This window comes from Myotis lucifugus, unplaced genomic scaffold (assembly GCF_000147115.1).
Source record: "Myotis lucifugus unplaced genomic scaffold, Myoluc2.0 scaffold_46, whole genome shotgun sequence".
Classification (NCBI taxonomy): domain Eukaryota; kingdom Metazoa; phylum Chordata; class Mammalia; order Chiroptera; family Vespertilionidae; genus Myotis; species Myotis lucifugus.
In genome coordinates, this window is record NW_005871094.1 from 506,672 (window position 1) to 534,454 (window position 27,783).

General features: G+C 40.5%; 1 protein-coding gene across 1 annotated transcript in view; it reads left to right on the plus strand.

Annotated features, from left to right (window-relative positions):
- DGKI (diacylglycerol kinase iota) overlaps positions 1-27,783 on the plus strand; it is a 383,824-nt gene that overhangs the window by 106,782 nt on the left and 249,259 nt on the right. The gene's annotated exons all lie outside the window — the stretch shown is intronic.

Below are 27,783 nucleotides of genomic sequence, written 5' to 3' on the forward strand. Positions count from 1 at the left end.
CTACATAAAAATCTTTGCATGTAAATATTTTACGTAAAATTGTAAAAGGATCAGAGGCTAATAGTACTAAAGAAGCTTACTTTTTTGTACAGTCTCGATTTTTGTATTTGCATGTATTAACAATGAAAATAATAAAAATTCTGGAGACTTGATAAAGCAGTGACAGTTAAATGATTCAGTAAATGGAAGTAGAGCAAACATGATACTAACAACCACTTTTCTATTTAAAAACCTCTGAAAGAATAAAAATTTAAACCATAATTATAAATCCCATATTAAATCAGATGAGTCTTAGAGGGAAGGGAAGAAGGGGGGGCAGGAAGAGATTAACCCAAGAATTTATAAGCATATATGCATAACCCATGGACATAGACCATAGTGCTTGTGGTGAAGGCTTGGGGGCAGAGGAGAGTGAGGGGGGGAGGCGGGTGGGAATAGGGGGAAGGGGGTTAATGGGAGGAAAAAGGGGACATCTGTAATACTTTCAGCAATAAAGATAAATTTTAAAAATATGAATATAATACATTTTAAATTGTGTATTAGGGAGGGACAGCATATGAGATTCTTACTAAGTATAGAATAGATAAATTATAAGAAAATTTAAATATAAAAGCTTGTAATAACATGTGAGTGTAATTAATTCACCTTAAAGATTAATGTATACATAGAGGATTAAGATTTGAAAGAATAGAAAAGATCTGGATTTAGAAATACTATCACATAAACATTAAATATCTAACAGTTTTATCAAAAATTTTACTTTGCAAATTACTCTAAGGACTCAAGGTTCTTTTCAGTGAGAAAAGTCTCAAGATGGATGGATTTTAGATTGCACTTTCAGCTCTAAGATAATATTAGTTCCTTAGTAGCGGGAGAGCTCAGTGTCTCCAGTGGCTGTTGCAGCTGCCCGTGCAGCTCTGAGGGTTTGCTCTGTTCACCGGGCAGGTGAGAACCTTCTGCAAAATGCACAGTATAAGCTTGAAGAATACGGAATAACGTGAGTCAGGACCAGAATAGTAGATCACCTTAGCCATTCTGGACTTCTTGATATTCTTATTCTGCAAGTAATCACGGTCTTTGGAGAAGGGGCAGGCCTCAGCATCTCTCACTGCTCTGTGTGCCCTTCAGGACCAGGCAGGTGACTGTTTTTCAGAACTTGCCTGGGTTCTAGGTGAGCTTGACCTTGACTACTTTTATGGCTGCAATAATAAAATTCACTATTGGCATGCTATGGATGTCAGGCAACCTTAAGAGTAAGTCTTGAGTAAACAGATTTTCAAATTAAGGGCAAATTCCAGTTAGAGGACACGTTTTCTCTTCATTCTTTTCCTACCTGTAGTAAACTGGTTACTCAAACAATTAAAAGTATAATACATCTATAAGTATGAAATAAAGATAAATACATTGCACTGTCAGATTACTGGGGACCTTGGTGCTGAGGGGTGAAGCCTTCTGAACCAGCCTCAAACGAATCCAGTGGAGTGCCTCACATCCACCCCCTTTCCACAGAATCATTCCTCTTGGGGCCTCGGGGAGCATGGCTCCCCTGGAAAATCATGTTGAATTTGGCTTAGAAGGTGATAGATTCGTGTTCATGCAGAAAATGACGATCTATTACTCTTACACTGTGATCTATTGATCAAATGCAGCAGGGCTCACCAAGAAAATCATCTGCTTTTAAGAGATATTTCTGAAAAAGTTGAGACAGGTGTAACTAATTCTGGGCCAGGGAGGCTGCTGTGAGGCCCCTGCTGTAGAGAAGGTTCCTGATGGGAGAGGCCTGGTCCCCAAGTTGCCCAGAGCAGCTGTGGGTCCGTCAGGGATCCCCGAGCCTACACTTCCAGGGTTTGACTGTCGAGAATCCTACGTGGGCTGCAGACAACAGTTAGGTACCTTTCAGGATACATTTTTTGTGGATTCAGGTCTTATGCCCTATTTAAACTTTAGTGGCATCTATAAAACCTAGATGTCTAAGCCACAAAAGTGTGATGTGCCATGACCAGGAAGCTTCCGCTGCCCGAAATACTGAGAGTGGAGGACCGCGTCCCTTGTGTGTTTTACACAGAAATCTATCCGTTGAAAAATCCGTTCCTTTTTCATTGTGATCACATTTGCCACAGTCCCTCCAACAGGAAAACTGTTGTTATTGTCAGACGGCACAGCATAGGCAAATCTGTGCTCCTTGTCGCTTATGCCCTGGTAGGCGGTTCTCTTCTGCATTGCTCAGGGCCTGGAGGACTGTCCTGGGGTCCTGCGGGCCCTTGTTCTCCCAGAACTGTGGCTTTTCCCATGTTGCCACAGTCTTCCCTGAACATCTGGGTTTTCAGAGGGCGCCCCCTCCACTTCTGCCAGGCTGCTGCCGCCCTCTGACACTGTGCTTGAGCTGGGGGGCGTTGCCTATCTTACAGAGAGAGCCCCTGAATCCTGAGTTCTGGTCCTGAGTGAGGGAGAACCCTTCCATTGTTAGTTATACCGCCTCTCTGTGGCTGACCTGATTCCGGCTCCTTCCTCAGCCTCGCCTGCCAACACTCACAGGTAGAGCCTCCTGGCTGGGCGGGCATCTCTTCCCCCAGGGTCACGCTTTGGTTCAAATCTCAGCTTCATTCTTTATTAACTTGTGATTTTGGCAAATTACATAACCTCCCTGGGCCTCATCACACTCATCTGTAAAGCCTCTCTAATAGTAATAATGGCTTGGTGTTTGCTTTTTTTGGGGGTTAATCCTCACTCGAGGATACTTTTAATAATACTGCTTGGTGTTTGCTTTATTTTTTGTTAATTCTCAGCTACAGATATTGTTTCCATTGGTTTTGAGAGAGAGTGGGTGGGAAGGGGGGGGAAAGAAGGGCGAAGAGAGAGAGGGAAGAAAGAAAAACGATGTGAGAGAGAAACATCAATTGGTTGCCTCCCTACTTGCCCCCACTGGGCCAGGGATCCAGCCTGCAACCCAGGTATGTGCTCTTGACCAGGAATCGAACCTGAGACCCTATGGTGCTTGGACCGACACTCTAACCACTAAGGAGAAGGGAGAGAGACACATTGATGAGAGAGAAACACCAATCAAGTGTTTGCTTTAAAACAACAACAACTCATATGTTGTCTGACAGACAGTAAATGTTCAATTGCTCATCACTGTTATCCTCACAGACCAGGAGCCACCCAGCCAGCCCGTTGGTTCTGTTCTAATTCACTTGAGATGCTGTGAGTGGGCAGGACCGTTTGGCTGAGTCATGGCTCCTCAGTCCCAGCGGGTCTGTGCTCTGAGCACATTGGGAGAAGGCAGCCTCCCTCCGGGAGAGCTCTTCTGATGGCAGGGACAGGGCCCACGATCTCTCCTCCCACTGGCTGGACTGTATAATTTGCCACGAGGGTGCTAAGGGGAGTTTAAAGCCATCAGAGGTCCTGTTTTTGGAAACAGTGTGATAGTACGTGTGCTGAGATGTTGTTTCAGCCAGGAACGGCCACTGGGCAGCACACTCTATGTGAGAAGTCTTCATGAGAAGGTGAAGAATGAGCCCCTTGTTCATCATATTCTCTTGTTAGAAGTCCATCTTTCCCTTCTTCATGCCTCATTTCCACCCCACATAATATTCCTCTTCTCATTAATTTTCACGGAAATTTAACTTAACACTTCCAAATAGCTCTATAAAATAAAAATATTTTATGAGTGCGCACACACACACACACACACACACACACACACACTGTAACTGTTACTGAGCGGTAGCCACACTCGAGAGTAAATGAGCAAAAAGACACATCTTCAAGCGTTGCAGAGGCTCCATAGCATCTTATAAAATGCTGATGTCACTTAAAATGTGCTTTTCTACTCTTTGGTCTTATTTCATTTTTTCATTTCCCCGAGAACCATTCCCTGCAGCCAAAATGCCAGCGACTCGTTTTAAATAGAGTTCTGATTTCTTCTAAATCAGAAAGAAAGAAAAAAAGCCTTTCTTTTCCTTTTCCTTCTTGAGAGCCAAGAAAAACACATCCTAGCCATCTCTGCCCAGGATTAAATAACAGGGCCTCCCACACCCCATAGGCTCTAAGCCACCAAATGGAAGAAAGCGACACTTTCAGGCTTTTTCTGTGTGCAGGGCAAAATTACTTCATCTTGTTCCAATCACAGTAACAGATATTGGCCACCTACTATCCGCTGGTCACTTTGTGGCCCAAAATAAGACACCGTCCCTGTCCCAAGGAATCCGTAATCGAAGAAGAAAGATCAGGAATGTGATCTGACCTTGTAGTACAAGTTCCATCAGAAAAGATAAGAGCCAGTCTAGTCTGGAAGGAGAGAGTAAAGTTAGCAGTGAGCAAAAGGATGTTTTCATCTAACATTCTGCCAGAGACAGGCAGAAATGGGCTAAAATCAACATTGGTGGAAAACTTGCTTAAGCCAGGAGATAGAGCTTTCTTTTATTTTTTCTTCCCCAGAAGGGGAGGCAAAGGAATAGTCAGTAATGATGCTGAGAAATATTTTAAATCAATGAGAGAAAGGCTAGAGGGGTACTCACCTTGACCTGGGGTGGGAGGGGAATTTGCACAGAGAGCCTTTGCAGAGATGGAATGGGTGGAGATGACGTTTGGGACTAGAGGAGAGAACCTTCCTTGGTCAGTGATAAAATGTTCACTCTCTGTGTCCCTTCGGTTTTTCAACTGACATCGCATGTGTTCAGGAGTCGACATTATCATTTACTTTTAAAGATCATTAAGGGAATAGTGATTTCGTTTTTAATTACCCGCCTGCTGAGTTTTCCTCCACTGGCATCTTTGGCCTTGTGTTTGAGTTAACCTCTTCTGGATTCGGCTGTCTTTGGGTTACTGGTGTAAAGTAGAAGTGAGTGGCAGGTTGTTATAGCAACTGCATGTGATAGCAGCTGGGGATACCGGTGGGGATTGATCATGAGCTTGAATAGTCTGCACGCTTTTCTTTAGGAAATTTTGCAGTCAATTAAAGGCCTTGTTCACAGTTTTTATTCTGACAATGAAGCTTTTCATGAATGTTCAGATTGTCTGAAGGTGCTACAAAATTATAACAAGACAGTTGTAAGAACGTATCATGATTTCCCAGAGAACTAGAACATTGTTCTATTGTGGTTCTATTAAGGTTGGGAGTAAGCGAGCTTTGGCACAGACCAGGTGGTAATGGGCTCTCTTACATAAAAGTTCTGGTGGTTCCTCTTGTCCACGACCTCCTCAGCAGGCCGTTCAAAGCTTCATCCTCCTGCCCTCAGGTACCCAGCTTCCTGCTGCTTCCTTCATACTCCCTACAGATGAGCCGTCGTGGTGACTTAGTACCAGGACAGGACATTCACTGTCAGCTCAGGGCCTTGGCTGTGATGTCCCCTCTTTTAGCAAGCTTGAATCTAATTCATTAGTTGGTGAATTTTTTCTCAGACTGAGCTCAAATGCCACCTCCTCGGTGAAGCCTTCCCTACTCCTCTCTTCTAGGCAGAAATCACTCCATTTTCTGTGCTCCTGAAGACCAGCCATTGGGGGTTTTATCAGAGCTTATGCTTAGCCATTTTTATGATGGTTATTTTAATTTTGTTTCCGAATAGAAAGGCAGAATAGAGGAAAACAATGTGAACTTGAAGGTAAGGGCAAGGCCATTTCAGGTGGAGGAATTAGTATTTGTGGAGGCACGGAAATGAGCAATTTACTTTGCCTGATAGAAAGACTGCATATGTGGATTGATGAGGTAGATAGACACTTGCATTAATGCAGGGAGGTGGAGGGTGTGGCAACTTAAAGTCTAGGTTGAGAATATAGATTTAATGTTGGAAAGGACAAGGAATTCTTTGTCTATAAGCAGGGGAATGATAGATAACATTAAATTCTGGATAACTTTAATCTTCAGGGAGCACAAAGCATTGCCGAGTAACACGTGTTTTCTTATTGCTTTGCATACTCCTGCTCTTTTGCACAAGACAGGGCACTGTTGCAAATGCCCACACTTGCTTATTCTGTTGGGCATATAGCACATATACCATATAGCACAGTACCACCCTCAACGAGGCTGGGGCTTTAATAATGACCCCATAGAATATGCAAATGATGTTTTAGATGATGTTGGAAGGGATGGTGCTCCTGGGCTTTAAGGAAGTTGGGAAATGGGAGAGAAAGAGGGCAGTGGGCCTCATAATCTTGCCCATTCTCCACCATCACACTCTTTTGTCCTGAGTTTCTCCATCTAAGGTCGTCGAGGACCGTTTGATGCCTCAGTCTCAGAGCTTCTAATGTGGTTGGCATGTGGATGACTCCTCGTTAAGAGAATGTATCCAAGCTCGGCCAAGGACTGTGTGCAGCTGGACGGAGTGGCATTGATCTCACAGTGGGTTCCATCTCTGGCTGCACATTTCATTTCCCCAAGGCGGTTTTCCAAATATCAAGGCCTGAGTCCTGCCCACACTATTTAGCTCAGAACTTTAAAAAATCAAACCACTGACCCAAGCTTTCCTCTTCCTGCTTTCTACCAAGAAACAAGACATGGAGGAGAGCAGAGCAATACATGGAGAGGAGTAATTCTATGATGGGAAATTGCAGAGAAGGTTCATGTTTAGTAGTTTTTGTGGTGGTTATTTTAATTTTTGCTTTCTGATAAAGAAGGAGAAATAGGGGTTAACAATATGAATAGCTAGAAGGTAATTCTGCCAGGTGGAAGAATTAGTATTTGTGAGGGCAGAGAAATGAGCAATTTACTTTAGTTGATAGGAAGACTGCATATGTGGATTAATGAAATAGATAGATCCTTGCGCGAATGGATACAGGGATGCGGTGGGTGTGACAAGTCTTAGTTGGAAAGAATAAGGAGTTACTATGTTTCTAAGCAGGGGAGTCATTTAATAGATACCATTTAATTTCAATAAAGTGTTTTATTGCTATGGTTAGGGTGTATATTAGCTTATCCTGCATTAAAAATAAGGCAACATAGATTGGGTGGCTTAAACAACAGTAATGCGTTTCTCATAGTTCTGGAGGTTGAGAAATCTAAGATCAAGGTGCTCATTGATTTGGTTCTCTTCTTCGCTTGCAGATGGCCTTCTCACCATGTCATGGTGCCCTCACATGGGGCAGAGAGGAAGAGGGAGAGGGGAGCAATGCAGTTCTTCTCTTCTTCTTTTTGTAAGGGCACTTTTTGTAATACCATCATGGGAGCCCACCTTCATGACCTCATCTAAATCTGATTTCTCTCAAGTCTCAATTTCAAATACTATCACATTGGGAGTTAGAATATATATTTAAAAGCAAATATGTATTGGATGTTTTTAACCCTTTTGCACCCTTGAAAGAATCCTAAATTCTAAGGAAAATAATATCAATATATTAGATGTATAATGGACATTAATTTATTCCCAATCTTGTTTAGATAATTCTGTTAAGGAGAATTGTCTTAAAACTGGAAGAGAGGAATAAATATTAATAAATATGAAAGAATCCAAGATCAGAAAGAATATATTTTAAAATAATCTACTTTCTTTGAAAAGGGAATGTTTCCACATTTAATACATTATGCCACACCTAGTGAGAGATCTTAAAAATTTGATCACAGGACCATGGACCAATAATGTCTGAGAAATAATGAAAATGGTAGTGTTCCTGGAAGATTGATAAGGGGAAAACATTCCCATTGTCAAAATTGGACAGGTGAATGTATAGCTTAATAAGTTTAATGGTAACCTCAACAAAATTCTCCTGAGTCCTTAGACAGATGTTTTATGTAGACTTAGAAAGGGAAGTTACAATGAGCTAGCATGAGTTTTCTAAAAGAAATGTATGCAGCCGGCCAGTATGGCTAAGTGGTTGAGTGTCAACCTGTGAACCAGGAGGTCACAATTCTATTCCCGATCAGGGCACGTGCCTGGGTAACTGGCTCAGTCCCCAGTGTAGGGCATGCAGGAGGCAGCCGATCAATGAGTCTCTCTCATTATTGGTGTTTCTATCTCTCTCTCCCTCTCCCTTCCTCTCTGAAATCTATAAAATACATTAAAAATGTATGCAATTAGCCTCATTTCATTTATTGGATATGGTTACCATAGTAATAGATTTGGGAAATGCCATACACAACCTGTGTCTAGATTTCAACAATGTCTCTGATAGTCTTTTATGATTTCCCTATGGTCAAGATAGAAACCACCCCCATGGATATTATTAATTAACTAGTGGCCTGGTGCACAAAATTCATGCGGGGGTGGGGGGCGGTGTCCCTCAGCCTGGCCTGCACCCTCTCCAATCTGGGACCCCTTGGGGGATGTCCAACTGTCAGTTTAGGCCCGATCCCGGTGGGCCTAAACTAGCAGTCAGACATCCCTCTCGAAATCCGGGACCGCTGGCTGCTAATTGCTCACCTGCCTGATCACCCCTAACCACTCTGCCTGCCAGCCTTCTCGCTCCCAACTGCCCTCCCCGCCTGGCCTGATTGCCCCTAACTACCTCTGCCTCAACCCCACCACCATGGCTTTGTCTGGAAGGACATCCAGAAGGTCTCCCGGTCTAATTAGCATACTAGTATAGATTCCAAGATGAAGGCAGGTTTCTCTTTGAGCTGGAATTCTGCACTTGGTCATGTCCTGGTTGCAACTTTCATCAATGACTTGGGTGAATCAAGGTGAATGCTTGTCAGCTTATCACCTTGAACTTATCCTTCCCTGGGAAAGACCACTACAGCACATGATGATAGAAATCAGATTTTGATATCTATAAACTAAAACAATGGTTCAATGTTATCCTGTGAAATGTAACACAACATTATACATTTAGAAAATGTGGCAATTTGATTAATGGGTAAGTATCAATGCTTATCTCCACCCATGCTCTAGGGTGTTTGCCTAGCAAGCTGCAACTGACTGGCCGTTTTTCAGATTTCCTGATAGAACTAGTTCTTGTTTTGTGAGGAAAGTTGGATTTTATTTGCTGACTCTGGAAGCCCATTATTCTTTAGAATTACTTTGAGAACCTGTTTTATGAAACAGGCCATCATCTCACTTACCTATCATAGAGTTAAGTCACCCATCTCATCAAACTTGGCTTCAAATAGCTTGTTGCTGTTTGGATTAAATAGTCTGTCCTCAAAAGATGAGGGCTGTCAACATTCAGAATGATCAAAAGAATGGCTATGGGTTCAGAAGGCATTTCCAAAGAGAGGAGTCTCTAATGTTGTGAACAAGATACCGGAATCTCAGTAAAATATCATTTGTTATTGAGAGAGATTTTGAGTATTTTTATAGGGCGGCAACTTGGAGTGGACAGCAGTTACTTGACTGTGTGAAGAGTCATGTAGCCCTTCTCTCTTTCTAATTGACAAAGTTTAAAAGTATTTTTTATTGAAGGTAGAGAACAAATAACAGAATGCAACAGGATTTTTATAAAATTTTTGTAAATTATAAAGAATAACACAAGTACCTGAGTATTCACTACCCATTTTGATAACTAGGGGCACTACCATAAACTCTGAAGTCCTCCTAGGTATCTTCCTTATCCATCCCTTAGCTCCTCTAATAGGTCTGAAATGTTTACTTATCATTCCCTTGCTTTTTCTTATTTTTTTCATCAAATATTTCTATTTTTAATGATGATGGCAGGATAAAACTTTCACATAGTGATTTCTATGTGCAAGATACTTGTAAGTGCACATATTCGTTTAACCCTAAAACAATCCTCAGTGGTATATAGACTAATATCCCCATTTTACAGATGAGGAAACTGAGGTATGTAAAGGATAAATAACTGTAACTATGTAGTTAGGAAATAAAGTAATCAGAATTCCAACTCTGGAAGTCTGGCTGAGGATTATGTGCTCTTAATACCTTTGCCATGCCACCTCCCAAAGACACATAGTATAGTTCTATTTGGCTTTTTAAAATGTTATGTAAATGAAATACAACTGTATGTATTCTGCAATTGGCAATTTTTCAAACACCACTATGTTCACTATTCTGTTCTATGGAAGCTTTAGCTCACTCATTTTCATTGCTATAGAGTAATATTTAATTATATGAATATATTGCAATGTATTTATCCATTCTGCTTTCATTGGACGTTAGGGCTGTTTCTGTATTTTCTATATAAATAGTGCTAATGTAATGTTTTTTTGTATTATCTTGTATATATGTGCGAGAGATCATCTAGGGTCTATATTTTGGAGTGTAATTGATAATTCTTGTGCTATGCCCACCTTCAACATTCCTATATAATACCAGTTTTCCTAGTAATCATGCCTTCTAATAGTATATAAATTTGACATCTTTCCAAGGGTTTGTATTTTTAAGAATTAATATTAAAAAAATTAAAATTCTATTTTTTTGCCAGTCTGATTACACGGAATTTGATCCTTTCATTTTTTTTCTTTTTCTATTTAGGTTTCCCCTTCTGTAAAGTACCTGTTCAAATCTTTGTTCATTGTTTTTTTTGGAAGGGAAGGTGTTGTTTTCCTTTTGTTATTGATTTTTACTATTTATATATATTAATTATATATATTATATTAAGATTTGTTTTTTAGCTTCCCTTTCACAGTATTTCTGATAAGCAGAATTACTTCATTTAATTGACTTTATAAATTCTATTAGGATATTTGCATTTTTTAGTGTTTATTAAAACTTTATAAAAAAGCTATTTTTCTATATGTCTTTTAAATGTTAAATACTTTAGTATTTCACATTTCCATCTTTAATCTAGCCAGGATCAATATTTATGTATTTTTTGAGGTAGAGTTCAATGTCACTTTTTTCCTGTAAGGATAATCGATTTTTCTGGGTCCGTTTAATGAAAAATGTGTCATTCCTCACTATTCTACAATCCCAGTTCTGTGATCAATGATGTTTTCATATGTTTTTTGGTCTGTTACTGAGTCTCTTTTTTTTGTTTCATTAGTCAATATGTCTGTTCCTGTCTCAATATCACACTGTATTATTCCTTGTTAGTGCTTTATAACAAGTCCTGACATCTGTTCATGCTAGCCCTGCTTCCAACCTGTTTTCTTCAGGAGGTCCTGGTTACTCTTGTTCTTTGCTTTTCTACACACATTTTAGAATTAGCCCAGCAGGTTCACTTAAAAGCCAATGGGAATTTTGATTGGAATTTTATGAATCCATAGATCATTCAGGCGGAGCTGACATCTTTAAAATATTGAATTTTCCATCACACGAACACAAGTTTCCTTTTATTTGGGTGATTTTAGTAGTTTTCTAATATGCCTTTAAATATTGTCTCTGCCCGATTCTCTTTCTAAACTCTAATAGACATATGTTCAACTTACTTTCTTACTGCTCTCTGTGATTCTTAACTTTCATATTTTCTATCTCTTTTATGCATTCTGGATAATTTCTTTAGATATGCATTGTAGTTTAATAATATTTCTTTACTGTTACTTTTATATACTATGTACACATATATTATTTACTTTTAATTCTAGTTTTTCTTATATAGAAGTTATTTTTATTCTTTTAAAACTATAGTTATTTATTTATAGTCTCTTATTCTTTAATATAATTTAACCCCATCTTTTATTTCTTTAAAAACACTAAACATAATTATTTTATATTATTTAAACATAATTTGAGTATTCTAGAGTCTGTTGTTTTTGCTGACTTATACTCATTAAGTCCCTTTTATTTTCCTGTGTTTGTGATTTTTTGATGGAGATTTCATGTGTCTTGGTACTTTATTTAAAAAAATTCGTTGAGAACTGGTTTGATAATTGGTTTCTCTAGGACGAATCTGTATTTGCTTCTAAGGTACTCAAGGAAATTTATTAACCCATAACACTTTATGTTAAACATTTGGATCCGCATCTTTAGGAGAATCCAGGGAACAAACCCATTTGAAGGCTACCTGCAGTCAAATATCCAGGGAAGCTTTTTTTCCTTCTATCACTTGCCAATATTCAAGACCAACATTTTTCTTATAGACCCATGATGGAGTCTTTGAGACTTGGACCCCCTTTTTTTCTGAGATCTCTTTAGACAATAAACCTGAAATATTGTCATAAACACTTTCTAATCGCATCCTCTCTCCCCCTCCCATATGCAAATTCAGTGACTTCCAGTACTCACAGTGGCCCATGAAAGTCAGGACTGGTTTACGTTTCATTATTTTATCACATCAAGTACACTAGAGCTTTACAAATAAATACCTTTACTTTGTAAGGTAGTTAATAGTCTCATTTTCTGTAAGATATTGTTGTCTCTGTCTCTCTTTTACAGCTGAGGAAGAGAGAGCTGAGAGTGGTTACGTTCCTTGCCCAGGGTTATAAAGATATTAAGTGTTGAATCTGTTTATTTTTATTTTTTTATCCTGTTCACTTTCCACTTTACAATGCTAATCTTCTCCGTAATGATAATAATGCCTTTTACAAAACCTTTATTGTGTTCTAGGAAAGTAATAGGAAGCAGGCACCTTTATTATTCTTGCCTAATTGAATCTTTATAACAACCCCAGGTGGCATACATCTTTCTTCCTGTTTACAGATGAAGAGATGAGTCTAAGAGACATTAAGTAATAGGCAGATCATATGCTTATCAAGTGAGAGAGCTAGGCTTCCAGTCCAGGTTACTTTAAATTTGATTCTTGTCACCTCCTTATAGTAGCCTGCCCTGATCATTGTTAACTCCCATCCTCTACCACTTTTTCCTATTGTTTCCTTCATAGCAGTTACCTCCATGTAGCAATAATTCATGTATTTCTGTCTTTCTTTTTTTACTAGGATCATAAACTCAACAAGAAGAGGGGCCATGAGTGTTTTGTTTACTCTGTACACCAAGCAATTCCTGGTACTATTATGTAGTACATAGCTGGCACTGCATAAAGATACTGAATGCTTAAAAGTCTGAATCTGAAACTCATTTTATTTTTGCTAAATATGCTGCCTCCTTTCTTCTTTTTCAATTGAATTTATTGGGGTGACATCGGTTAATAAAATTATACAGGTTTTAGGTATACAATTCTACAATACATCACCTGTATATTGTATTGTGTGTTTACCACTTCAAGTCAAGCTTCTGTCCATCACCGTTTACCGCACTTTACCTTCTATCTTCCCCCATCCCCGCTCCCCTCTGTCAATCACCATACTGTTGTCTGTGTCCGTGAGTCTTTCCTTTTTTTCTTTGCTTAATCCCTTCACCCTTCTCACCCAGCCCCTAAGCCCTTCCCCTCTGACAGCTGTCAGTCTGTTCTCTGTATCTGTGAGTCTGTTTCCTTTTTGTTCGTTTATTTTCTTTATTAGATTCCACACGTAAGTGAAATCATATGGTACGTGTCTTTCTTTGACTGGCTTATTTCTTAAAAACCCATAATGAACAGAGTTCCTGTTATCTTGGAATCATAGCCAAATCCAAAGCTGAAGACCATAAACACACTTAAGTATTCTAAGTTTAGAGAGCTGCCAGTGATGAAGGCCAGGCCCCCAATGGGAGAGCTGAGTTCAGACAATTATTTCACCAAAGCTTTTACCTTCTCTCTTGTAAATCGATATAAGAGAGGATGGAAGAGAAGGTGATGCTCTATTTGGAGTAGGATGTTGGTAAAGAAAGTTTATTTGCCTCCCTCTCTCTGTAGCTGCCACTAGCGTTAAAGGAAGAGGGCCCAAAGAGAACAGTCACACAAGTTATGGTTGTCTGCAAGAAGGCATTAGACATAACCCCCAGCAGGGCATATGCTTAACTAGTGGGGTTGGCCACCTGGCCATCCAGTAGAAGAAACAAAATTGTGACGAGACGTGTTGGTGGGGGACTGCCAGGCAGGAAAGGGGCAGAAGTTGGGGTTCCCTCAAGTTTTTGGTTTCCTAAAATTTTAGAAGATTGATCCCATCCAGGCTCTCAGGCCCAGATAGTTGAATTTTTATTTTATTTTTATGTTTTTGGAGGGAGAAGTCCAGTCTTGTTAGTATCATCACCATTTTGAGTGAGTTAGAGGCAAACAAACAAAATCCTTAAAAAATACTCTATGTAGAGGACTGCAGCATGACGCTATTCCCATCTGCTACCAACTGGAAGATAAGACAATGCCTTGGTCTGCCCAGCCAGTGCTGAGGGAGCTGTGTGGGATAAGCCCCTGGTCAGTGTAGTGCATCGAAGCTACCACCAGTCCCAGACAATGAGCTCAGCCTGCCCTGTGACTAGCCAAGGCAGCGCTGCTGCCAACCTCACCCAAACAATTGGTAATTTCCAGAGTTCTGAAATATATGACTTTGATCATTTTTGCCAGAATTCTCATTGCTTTTATGAAGAAGCAGGCTTTTAGAGGTTCTGACTCTGCTGTTTCCAATGCTGGCACAGGAATGGAAATGGCAGAGTGAGTAGAAGTATTTTTTGATATTTATTTTGATACAAAGAAGTTTTTAATTTTGATGAAGTCCAGTTTCTCAATTTTTTATTTTATGGTTAGAACTTCGTGAATTTTATCTAAAAAAAAAATCATTGCTTGCTCCAAGGTCATGAAGATATTTATTTATTTTTAATGCCAATTCTTTTAAAAAAAATATATATTTTTATTGATTTCAGAGAGGAAGGGAGAGGGAGAGAGAGATAGAAACATCAATGATGAGAGGGAATCATTGATTGGCTGCCTCCTGCATGCTCCACACTGGGGATTGAACCCACCACCTAGGCATGTGCCCTGATCAGGAATCGAACCATGACCTCCTGGTTCATAGGTCGACACTCAATTCCTGAGCCACGCCGGCTGGGCATGAAGGTATTTTTTAAATGTTTTCTTCTAGAAGCTTTATAGTTTTAACTTTTAGGTTTTTATCTGTGTTCCTTCTTGAAGCATTACTTATATACAGTGTGTGATAGGGGTCAAGATTAATTTTTTTCCAATAGAAATAACCAGTTTTTCTAGCATCATTTATTAAAAGGATATTCTTTTCTCCATTTATATGTTTGCATGCCTGTTTTGAAACCATACAGGTGTGGGTTTATTTCTGGACTCTGTTCCTTTTCATTGGTCTAATTATCAGTTCTTTGGTACTACAATCTCTCGATTTATTTATCTTTATAGTAAGTCTTGAAATTGGGTAGTGAAAGTTCTCCAAATCTGTCAAGATTACTTGACTATTTTACCTCTTTTTTCTATATACACTTTAAAATCAAATGGGTTTTGGTAGGAATTGTGTTGAATCTATGTATTACGTTGGGAAGATTTGACATCTTAACAGTATTTTGTCTTTCAGTACACAAATATGATATCTTGATTTATTTACAAACTCTTTAATTTCAGTAATGTTTTGTAGGTTTTAGGGTAAGGCCTTATTCATATTTTAGTAGATTTATCATTTAATAGTTCATGTTTTGAATGCCAGTGTTAGTCAGTACTTAACTTTTATTTTTCATTTTGTAGTGTTTACATATGGAAATACAGCTGACTTTTATATATGGCTCTGTGCTCTATGACTAGAACTCATATGTCATTTCTGATGGATTTTTTGCAGGATTACTTGGCATTTTACACAATCATGCCATCTTCAAATACAAACTTTTACTTTTTACTTTCCAATCTGTATGCCGTTTCCTTTGCTTTGCTTCCCCCCACTCACCTCATACTCACAGGTTAGGATTTCCAGAACAATGTCGAATGGAAGTGGTGAGAGCAGACACTTAACGTTGTTTCAGTCATAGGGAGAAGGTGTTCAGTCTTTCACCATCATTTATGATGTTACTCATAGACTTTTCATACCTACCCTTTATCAGGTGGAGCATGTTTTTTCTCTTCCTGGCTTGCTGAAAGTTTTATCATTATTTCTGTTTTTGCAAGTAGGCCTGCAGGACACACATGAAGTATGAGGATGTATATAGTGATGAATTAGTTGCTAGGGAGGCAAGGAATATAAAAAGAACATGCATATGTACAGGCCAAACCACATGGGATGGACAAAGGCCATACAGTGGTAATGTAGACAGACTGGGCTGAGCGGGAAGAGACCTGATTTCTATTCCTGGCTCTGCCACCAACTAGCCACTTAAATAAGATGCTTTGCTTTCTACTTAGCACTCAAGAGATCCAGTTGAAAACCTGAACATCTCATTTCTTCAACACCACATGCTCTTGGTTTCCTTAGCTTTATTCTAAGTCTTGAGATTGAATTGTGCTTTGTTCCCTGGCCCTACTTTTAAGTAGTTCCTTTACTAAAGTCTCTTCACCTGAACTTTTTGGGGTGAATTCTTTTATTTATTTTATTTTTGCCAGGACTGTACCCTCATTGATACATATTGGCAGTGTCTTCTCAACATATAGGCATGTTCTTGGGTCATTATGTCTAGGGCTGACCTCCAAGTAGGTAGGTCTCTGGCTCTAACCCCAACCTCCCAACACCCACCTATATTTACAATACTCTGGGTTTTAGTGCAGGAAAATGATTTTAACTACTTTGAATATAGTAGTTTGAATCCATTCCTTTGGGTCATAAAGGTTTTTGCATTTTGAGTACCTTTTGAAAATACTCATATGAGGGTCATATCATACATTGTTTTGAATTGACAAACTTGTGTCAGTTATCTATTTAGCGACACCATCAGTTGAGCAAGATTGTGGTTGAGACAGCATAGGTTCCAGGGTGATGGGAAATTGAAGGGGGGTAGGAATAATGTTTTAGCATGGAAAGATAAACTTTTGTTGTTCATCATTTTACTGGGAAAAACCCTGTGGAAATCTAAATCCTTTCCCCTAAAATTTCTGTGAATTTCCAGAGGGCTTATGTTCTTAAGGTTATTTCTGTTCCCAGGCTCATGCTTTTTCTAAATTTGTTCAATTTCGGATTATCTCTCTATCCCAGTAGGCAAAATCTATTCTGTGTTCATTGACCTAATTGTAAAATGTAGCCCCTTTTTCAATTTCCACGTTCATAAACCCCCTGCCTTTAAGGCAAGGACTAGACTTCCCTGCGGATTTAAGTGCAGAGGGCAAATACAGAGGAGGAGACAAAGGAGGCATTTCCGTCGCAGCAGCACACCACCTGCAAGTTGAATGTTAGACTGTTCTTACCATGCCCTCAGCCTCCCCTTCACCAGGACGTTTCATGTCCCTTTTGTGTATTGCATGCCCATGCTGTGTATCATCTTTGCATCCTTCTGTCCCCCTCCCTTGCCTCCTCTCCTCTCTTCTCCCTCTCACTCTCCCTCTACTATCTTCTACCCTTCTCTCTCTCTCTCTCTCTCTCTCTCTCTCTCTCTCTCTCTCCTCCCCCACCCCCCTGAGGGAATGCAAAGTGATGGAGCCTTTGGAGCGAGACATCTGGGCTCCCATCTTGGCTTCGTGAGTGCTGAATTAGCTGTATGGCTTCTATAACTTACTTAAACTTTCCAATGTCAGTTGTTCCATAAGTAAAATGTCAATAAAATTATCCATTTCACAAGTGTCCTGTGTATAGTGGTCTAGATGCTGGCATTTGCTGCCTTCTCAGGACCATGGTGCTCATCTTTCCCGCTTCCAAGAGTGTTGTCTGCTCACAGTCTACAGCTGAGGCCAATCCCTAGCATAAGAGAATCCCTTGTCTGGGGTTAGACTCTGACAAGGGGCTGCCCACAGGCTGGTTGATGTGGAGGTTCAAAGTCTTGTCTCTGCTTGAAAATGGGACAAGTCTCAAGGGTCATTCCTGCTCCAGAGCTTCATGTGAGACCAACCGAGGCTTCTGTTGCAACTGCTTCACAGTTCAGTTTCTCGCTTTGCCAACCCTGCTTCTCTCACTCCCTACAGACTCTAGTAAACATGAAAATTTCTGTCCCCGAGCTTGTTTTCAACTAAAGAAAATGGTTAAAAGACTATTCAGGGCATGCTAGATGCCCAGGAAATTATTGTTTAGAGAGTAACTTGAGAGAATTTATTTTACAAGATTTTCCAGAATATTCCAGACATATATAAAACTACACAAGGAGTCTTAATTTGGAACTACGAATAGTGAGAATAAAGTTATCTCAAATTTTGACAATAGAAAAATGGTTATTGTTTGATTTTTTTTAAAAGAAATTTATTTTACTAGAGCATGTTCTATTGAGCCTGCTCCAATGGAAAGAGAATCTTGTTATCTAGTAATGGATTTTACCTGATACTCATGAGTACTGTAATTTAGTTGTCTCTGTATATTTGGTTAATAACCCAGCACTAATAGAGGTGCTGACAGTTTATGTCCCATCAGGTTAGAGGCTAACCGGTGAAAAGCTGATGTGTTATGATTTTATAGGCAAAAAGAAAAGTCAGTGCCACAGGGATTAAGGTCTTACATCTTATTTAGCAGGCTTTGGGGCATTGCTTTCCTGACTGGCTATTTTAAATATCAATTCCTTTCTTTTTAAAAAAATGTATTTTTATTGATTTCAGAGAGGAAGGTAGAAGGAGAGAGAGATAGAAACATCAATGATGAGAGAATCATTGATCGGCTGCCTCCTGCAAGCCCCCTACTGGGGATTGAGCCCACAACCCGGGCATGTGACCTGACCAGGTTCATAATTCGACACTCAACCACTGAGCCACACTGGCCAGGCTAAATCTCAATTTCTTATACACATTTTGATTTTGTGTTTGTCTTCTATGCCAGTTACCTCATTAATGAGTTAAATAAAACCTTGTCAGGTGCTTATTATCTGTTTGTATGAGAGTGTTGTTTTTAACAGTGGATTTCCATAGGGATGTGTTTCTGTGTTAGTATTATTAGTTTCTGGAGGGAAGCAATATGATTGGATGGTACCAAAAGTTCAATGGAACAACTAAGAAAGAGAAGTCAGCATTTTGAAGTTAGCCAACCCCTGTTACACTGAATCCAGAGTTTGGGTCTACTTTTGAAGTGTGTGCATTTTCTAGGGCTTCTGTACCAAAGTGCCACATGCTCGGTGGCTTACACAACAGACATGTGTGGTCTCACCATTCTGGAGGCTAGGAGTTGGGGAGCAAGTGCTTGCAGATGGGTTCCTTCTGAGGGCTGTGAGGAGAGCCTGCTCCGTGCTTAACCCCGAGCTGAGCTGCTGGTGGTTTGGGGACCGTCTCTGCTGTTCCTTGGCTTGTAGATACATCACTGCATCTCCACCTTCATGTTCACACCGTGTTCTCTTTGTGTCTGTGTTCGAATCTCCCCTTTTTATAAGGACACCAGTCATACGGGATTAGGGGCCTCACCCTAATGACTTCATTTTAACTTGACTTCCTCTGTAAAGACCCCTTCTGGGTTTCAGGCTTTCACATATGAATTTTGGTGGTGGTGATGGGGCACACAGTTCAACCCATAACAGTATGATTACTTTTTCTCCATTCCCCAGGATATCGATGGATATCTTAAGGAGGAGAATACCATTAGCTCCTGAGAGAACCTCTTTTTGTAATACTTTAAGCAATAAAACAATAAAAAAAAGAAATCTCACATTGTTGTTTTTTTTAAAGACATTTTTGTCTTATATTTTTGAAAATATTTTTTTAATTTCAGAGAGGAAGGGAGAGGGAGAGATAGAAACATCAATAATGAGAGAGAATCATTGATCGGCTGCTTCCTGCATGCCCTCTACTAGGGATTGAGCCCACAACTGGGTATGTGCCCTGAAGGGGAATCGAACTGTGACCTCTGGTTCATAGGTCAGCACTCAGCCACTGAGCCACACCTGCTGGGCACTGAGCCCAGGCTTTAATAATGTAGTTATGAAGGATTAGGTTTGGGAAATAAATCCTGTGTAATAGATGAGGTTACAAGTTCTCAGGGGCATTTACCAGCCAGTCTGCTTTACAGATTAAACCAACAAACCACAAAATGCTTTTTTGGTGTTGCATTCATTTACATGAATATAATCAAATAATAATTCCATTGGCATTGGATTGCGTTTTTTAAATATGTTGGTAAGTTTGTCTGAGGGGAGAATGTGGTGCTTTTTAATTTTGCATTAGGCAGGCAGGCAAGTCAGGGGAAAAAAACGACTCCTTTGCAACCCTGGAATTATTTACCATGGCTAGAGAAGAATCTTCTGTTTGAGTAACCCCTCTGAACTGCCTGACACGTAACAGGAGCTTGTGAAATGTTCGAGGGAGAAGAAGTGTCCAGAGAACTTGGACTATTTGAGAGCAATCACACAAGCACATATTTATCCAGAGATTTACCTTATACCCAGCTTTGCCTCGGTGCTATGGGGGCTGCCAGTATGTGAAAGAGAATAGTGATAGCAGTGGCTCTTCATGGGGCTTACTATGTCAAGCACCCAGCACACATTAAAAAACAATGATCTCAGCAACTTTCCGAGTCGGGTAATAGTGTTCTTATTTTACAAAGAAGGAAACTGAGGCTAAGAGAGGTTAAGGACCTTGACTACATAGATGGTGATTAGTTGTTAAGATAAGGTGGGTTCCCTTAACACTGTCCTCTCTCTAGGCGAAACTTACATTCTTGTTATAGAGATAGGGCATTTATCATTGAGGCAATTAGAAAAGTAGTATAGTATTGTGTGTCTCTTTTGATATGTATGTGTGTGCGGTTAGCATTTCATTTGTGTAATGGTTAAGTATGTATAATCTGAGGTTAGAAGCTGGGTTTCAAATCTCACTTGGACCGCTTCCTAGCCATGTGATCTTGGACACGTAGCTTAACCACTCTTTGCTACCATTTTTTAAAATATAAAATAGGGGATAATAAAAGTACCAATCTCATTGTTGTAAAGAATACTTATATAAGTTATGTAAAATGATTCAACACTGGCAGAAAGTATTTTTTTGCTGGAATGTTAGCTTCACAAAGACAGCGATTTATGTTTGTTTTATTCATGCGTATATCTTACATGTCTAGAACAGTGCTTGGAATAAAATCGACATACAGTAAATACATTGTTCAATGAATGAATATATTTCAATATGTAAGTGCCAGGACTTAGGTACATTAGCAACGTAATGAAGTCGTCTGAACAGGGTTCTCTTCCTGGGATACACATTAGAAATACCCAGAAGGCTTGCTTGCTTTATTTATTTATTTATTTATTTAACTGTAAGAGAACATTGATTGGGTAAATCACAGAGGTAGGAGAAGTAATTCTTAGAAGAAATGGGCTTGGGAAACAAGTTATGAAGGTAAAGAAAGGGCCCTTGGAACTTGGGAGTGGGGAAGCTAATGGTAAGGTGCCTGAGTGCCAGGGACAGGGGTAGGAGTAGGGGTGGAATGATGGGGAGATGGGTGGGAAGGGAAAAGCAAGGCTAGAGCTTGCTCCCTGGAGGGAGAGATTGGAATGCTTTAAATAGACTGGTTCTCAATCCCCACCACAGACAAAGATTGCGCACCACTGCTGTAGAGTCGCTGTGAGTATCAGCTGAGTTTGCCAATCTCTAATGTGTCAATCGCTTGTCTCAGGAAATTTCCTGGCTAAGGGGACCTCTTGATTCATATAGGCATATTGATTGTGTCGAAGATTCAGTAGCAAAAGCGATCTTCTGAATGACTGAAAATCCTTTCATCAATAAATGCTTTGAATTCATATAGAATATGGGTTAGGATTTGGTTTCAAATAATTACATACGTTTTGTTCCCTTACATGAATCACTGGTGGGATATTTGGAATTTGTGTGGGGCTTGGGGCAATTGTTTTTTATTGTGGGAACTATACTTAACATTGCAGGTGGCTTTGAATATAAGCAAAGTTAACGGCAATATTGGATGGAGGGAGGGCGGGTGAAAACACCTACACACACAGTGATTAAGATCTCTCTTGAGACACTTGGGGAATTAAACCAAGGCACAGAGAAACTTTTCGGTTGCTTTTCAGTCAGGTCCCCTGACAAGGGGACCTCCTGATTCTCTGGTGCTTCTCCTCTTAGCACATGAGTTTCTCATTCTCTCCTCACAGGTCGAGTCACCGGGTGGTGGAATTGGCAAGATGGGGATGGATTGAATGTGGGAGCCTTATAAACCTAGAAGACGAGTAGAACCAAAATGGATAATTAGAGGGAATCTTTGTTAAATAACCACTTATTTACATGATTTCCCGTACAATTTTAAATATTTCTTTTATGAAGAAATTTCATAAAATATTTCAAAGATATTTTGTGAAGAGTCTCTGCTACATATTTCTTTCAATCAAGACATTATAAAGGTATTAACGCTATCACATGCCCTGCACTAATGTTGTAGCAATAGGATTCCATTTTAATGTTGACTACCAAGCCATTTTGATGTCTTAGGCTTCTAAACGCTAAATTCTATCCCTATTTGTCTTTATCTTTAAAGAGCTGCATTGAAGGATTTCTGGCCCTCTCAAGAAAGAATATCACATTGAAGTGCAAGGCCTGGAATATAATTCAGATCATCCTAATCAGATTTCTCAACCACTGATCTAATCAAGCTGGCTGTTTTGCTTAGCTTCTTGGTCAAGTTCATTCATGAACTCAGAAAGCATTTACTGAATTTATGTTGTGTCTACCCCTGGGCTAGAATGTAACAAGATTAGTAGATGAATTGAGCCCTGTCCTTTAGGAGTTTATAGTCTTACTGAATGAAGTGAAGGAAATAATAAAATGCTATTTAAAATGCTTGATGGCTTTTACACTTGAAATATGTTAAAGGTCTTTCCTGGCACTTTCTCCATTTCAAAGATATTTTTGCCATTATAGTCATCCCCAACAAAGTGTTGTAAAATTGCCCTAACCGGTTTGGCTCAGTGGATAGAGTGTCAGCCTGCGGACTCAAGGGTCCCAGGTTTGATTCCGGTCAAGGGCATGTACCTTGGTTGTGGGCACATCCCCAGTAGGGGGTGTGCAGGAGGCAGCTGATCGATGTTTCTCTCTCATTGATGTTTCTAACTTTCTATCCCTCTCCCTTCCTCTCTGTAAAAAATCAATAAAATAAATTTTTTAAAAAGTGTTGTAAAATTAATATAATAGTCATTGGCATTTCACGGTTTTACTGACTGTGGGTTTGAAAGGATTCTGAGCAGAAGAAAAGAATGATAAATTGAAACCCCATTGATTTTTGTATTGGAGCAAATTGAAACATAAAATCCCTGTCTCCCACACCCTCTCTACCCCCCTCCCCACATACATACACCAACCCCAAAACACAGCAAAATCTGCAGACTCTTTTTTTTTAAATAAGTTTTTATTGTTCAGATTATTACAGTTGTTCCTCTTTTTCCTCCCCATAGCTCCCCTCCACCCAGTTCCCACCCCCCCATGCCCTTACCCTCCCATTGTCCTCGTCCATAGGTGTTCGATTTGGTCCAATCTCTTCTCACCCCCTCCACACCCCCTCCCCCCTGAGAATTGTCAGTCCATTCCCTTTCTATGCCCCTGATTCTATTATATTGACCAGTTTATTCTGTTCATCAGACTTTTTATTCACTTGATTTTTAGATTCACTTGTTGATAGATATGTATTTGTTGTCACTTCGTTGTTCATAATTTTTATCTTTGCCTTTTTCTTCTTCTTCCTCTTCTTAAAGTATACCTTTCAGCATTTCATATAATACTGGTTTGGTGGTGGTGAACTCCTTCAGCTTTTTCTTATCTGTGAAGCTCTTTATCTGACCTTCAATTCTGAATGATAGCTTTGCTGGGTAAAATAATCTTGGTTGTAGGTTCTTGCTGTTCATCACTTTGAATACTTCTTGCCACTCCCTTCTGGCCTGCATAGTTTCTGTTGTGAAATCAGCTGACAGTTGTATGGGTACTCCTTTGTAGGTAACTAACTGTTTTTCTATTGCTGCTTTTAAGATTCTCTCTTTGTCTTTTGCTCTTGGCATTTTAATTATAATATGTCTTGGTGTGGTCCTCTTTAGATTCCTTTTGTTTGGGGTTCTCTGTGCTTCCTGGACTTGTAAGTCTATTTCTTTCACCAGGTAAGGGAAGTTTTCTGTCATTATTTCTTCAAATAGGTTTTCAATAGCTTGCTCTCTCTCTCTTCTTCTGGCACCACCATAATTCAGATGTTGGTATGCTTGAAGTTGTCCCAGACGCTCCTTACACTATCTTCATATTTTTGGATTCTTTTTTCTTTTTGCTTTTCTGGTTGGGTGTTTTTGCTTCTTTGTATTTCAAATCTTTGACTTGATTCTTGCGATCCTCTAGTCTGCTGTTGGATCTCTGTATATTATTCTTTATTTCAGTCAGTGTATGCTTAATTTCTAATTGTTCTTTTTTCATATCCTTGAGGGTCTCACTAAATTTCTTGGAGGTTTCTAGAAGATTCTTGAATAACCTTATAACTGTGGTTTTGAACTCTATATCCAGTAGTTTGCTTTCCTCCATTTCTTTCATTTGTGACATGTTTCTTTGTCTCTGCATTTTGGCTGCTTCCCTATGTTGATAGAGTGGCTTTGTGTGCTAGGTGTCCTATAGGGCCCAGTGGCTCAGCCTCCCTAGTCACCTGAGGTGGACGGTCTTGATGCAACCCATTGTGGTCTTTGTGCACAGTCTTGTTGTAGTTAAGCCTTGATTGCTTTTGGTATCACTGGGAGGAATTGACCTCCAGACCAACTGGCTGTGAGGACCAGTTGTGTCTACAATGGGAAAACTGCTGTGCTGGAAACACCCTTATGGGGCAGGACTTGCTTCAGTGGGGCTTTGGTGCTCACTGAGTCTGCCCCCTCAGTGTGTCTCTTATGGATCTAAAGAGTTGTAATCTGGTGTGGTCTCACTTTGACCACTGGGTACACTGGCTCTTGGATCTCCAAGGAGGTGTAAAGTCAGCCATTGCCTGAGGCCACCCAGCCGGAGCTACAGAGAGATCTGCAGGTTCCTTCTCTTTGTTTGGGGTTTGGAGGTGCTCTGATGAGGTGCAGCGGTGAAGCAATGCAGGCTGCTGATGAGCCTTAAGCCTTCTTTTGGAAGCTTTGGGGTTCTTTGACCTGGCTGCAGTTTGTTAGGTTATGTTGCAAAAGGCCAGGACATTCATATGCAAAAGCCTCTGCACACAGCTTGGGTGGGGTTGTAAATTGGGTGCAGCGTGGTCTCAGGGAATCACGGGGTGGTGCAAAAAGCAATGGTTGAGGGTTGGCCCTGCCCCGGATAGGTCCCTGGGTCTCTGTGTCCCTCGGCCCCATGCAGGAACAATTAATGCTGCAAGCACCTCTGAGGGAAAGCCGCCCTCATGTTCTGGCCTGATGCCAGACAGTCCAGTTTCTCCCTCTATGAGTCTGGGTCCCCAGAGTCTCGCTCGGAACTGGAGTTCAGAGCAGTTGCGAGTTTGTATTTCCCTCCTGATTAAAAAAGACCACAGCGTACCCAGTTGCCAGCCTGTTTCACACACCTCCGTTCCTCCGCTCTCCCGCATCTCTGCACCTCCTACCAGAGATCTGATTTTTTCAGTGATGAAAACTAACTCAGAATCACTATACCAAGTCCTTCAAAGCCAGGGAAAAGTCCCGATTAAAAATGCGAAAGAAGCTCCTTGAACTCAGGTGGAGGAAAACACTTGGGGGGATAAAGGATCACCCTATAAGAATCCTCCAGTATTCTTTTCTTTGTTTTCCGAATTAAAAAAAATTATCTTTATTGTCGAGGCCAGCATTCTTTTCTTATTGCTCAATAAAATAGAATATACTTCGGGGTGAGGGGCCAAATTGATGTTGTTAATTATTTGCTTGGGTGAAAGTGAGGAAAGAGAATATCATGTCCTCAGGCTGTCTTCATTAAAGGCCCACATACTTGTAATGACTCTGTGGGGGCTTATATAAGGCAAGCACATTGCCTGCTGCCTGGTGGGAGCTTCCGAAAGTCAGCTACGGGCAAGCTTGATGTGATCACTCCTGACTACCGAAGACCCAGACGCTATTCTGGGACTTCCTGTGCAGGAATAGGAGTATATTAAGGGCTGGACACTTGCTCAGGGCACATGTGTGGGTCGTTGACTAGTGGCTGCACAGTCCTGGGTTCGTTTCTGGATTCTTGCCCAGCTTTTCTTCAGGTTGTGGGCTGCTGCTCATCTCTCTCAACTTTATAAATTCTACTTCTGGGTGGAGTCTGCAGGGCTCTGTGAACAGTACAGTGAGATCACCTGCCTTCTAGGGCCCAAGGACGCTTTTAGCTTCTGCTCTCACTCCTCTCCTTTACCCCGGCAAGTTCCTTTTCCTTCAATGGCTCAGTTGATGGGATTCACCATATATTGGGCATCACTGCCTGTCTTTCCCCCATCTCACTGTCTGGAACCTTGGTTCTCTGTAGAGTGAGATGGGTGAAGGAGTCTGAGGGTCTGGGCCTCTCAGGGGACCTGATGTGCTGTGGGTCCAGTAACAGATGGCAGATGTTCACGTTCTATGAAACAGGCTGCAGAGAGCTAATGGGGTGAAGTGCACAATGAACTTGCTGATGATTTCCTTCAGGGCTCCCCCTTGATGGGCCTGGGTAAGTTAGTGCTCTTCCACCTGCCCTATCAACCTAAATTAAGAGGTAAACTGACCCAAGATCGAATTACCAGAAATTCAGATTATTCGGGACTAGCAGGAGAATTGCAATTCAGGACACACAGACTGTAGCAAGCTACAGGTGAGTCTGTTAATGGTTTGGGGTGAGCTGTTTTTATGGGCAAAGCGGCAAGGAGATGTGAGCCTAGCCAGAGTCCAAACAGCAAGTTCATTGGCTGGAGGGTGGGGAGAGATTCTTGGCAAATGATCATTGGCCCAGGGATAAGTTTCGGTCTCCTATAAATCAGGCATTTATGGGAAATCAGTCTCTCAGTTCTTATTTTTCCTGAGGGCTCATGTGTGCGATTCTCCATTTCATATTCTCCAGTTCCATTTTAGATTAAAATCCTTTCAGATTCCCATAGAGACGTTTGTAAACTTTTAGCTTACAGAAGGAATATGCATTTGTAAATGCAAATTCCCGGGCCTCCCCCTCAGACTGATCAGGACTCAAAGCTGCAGCGTCACAAGATCCACCTAATTCTAGCTCAGGTAATTCTCAGAGCACATCCGGTCACTTCTGCAGAGGGAAAGCTCCTGGCCCTTCTAGAAGCTTCTTACTAGTAGTTAATTCACGCCTGAGCACTCATATTTAAGCTGAAGACCTTTGTTTGGCGTTTTTTGATGGAGATGTTCGGAAACTGACTTCTGTTATTCATGATGATACTACAGGATCTCCCTGGGTGAACCCTGCTTTCTCCTTCTATCTTGCTGTTCTCATTCTCCCCACTTTGTTATCTTGCCTCCCTTTCCTTTTCTCAGCAATAGTCATAGTTGCTTGCTAAAGGGGCTCCTCTTATTTCTTATCTTTGCAGATCAAAGTCAGGGCTGACTTTCTTTTCCCACCTTTCTCACCTGAATCCATTTATGTTCCACTCAATAAACCTAAAGTCTAAACAACACGTTCTAGATTTTTTTCTTGCTGGGACCTTGGTAAGATATTGGTCTTTCAGTGTTTGAGATTTCTTGGCAGATACAACTCAGTCTTCTCCCATTTAGAACCTCGAGCTACTGGTACAAATCTTCTTCAAGAGAAAGGGAGGATGTTCCTAAGAGGAGCCAGAGTAAACTTGGTGATGTGGCCAGCTTGAAGAGTACTTTGGTTGGGAAGTGGAGGAATTTCAGTAGAAGACCTTATGAGCCTGCTTTTCTTGCTTTTACTGTCTGGCAGCTTTAAACTTGTCCAAGTATTGTGTCTACCCAACCCATCCTGCCCTCTAATTTCAACTGGGACTTACATTTTAATTTGTCGTCCTGAAGTAGTATTGTCCCAAAGTGACCCCCTCAACCTCCCTATCTTTGAGACCTCCCAACCTTCTATCTTCACCATGAACTTTAAAGAGATATATTCCAATACAGTTTGCACATGTAGAAGACTAACTCAAGCATCATTTCTACCCCATGGGAAATTTTTTGCTCTGTACTACCTCCTGATGTG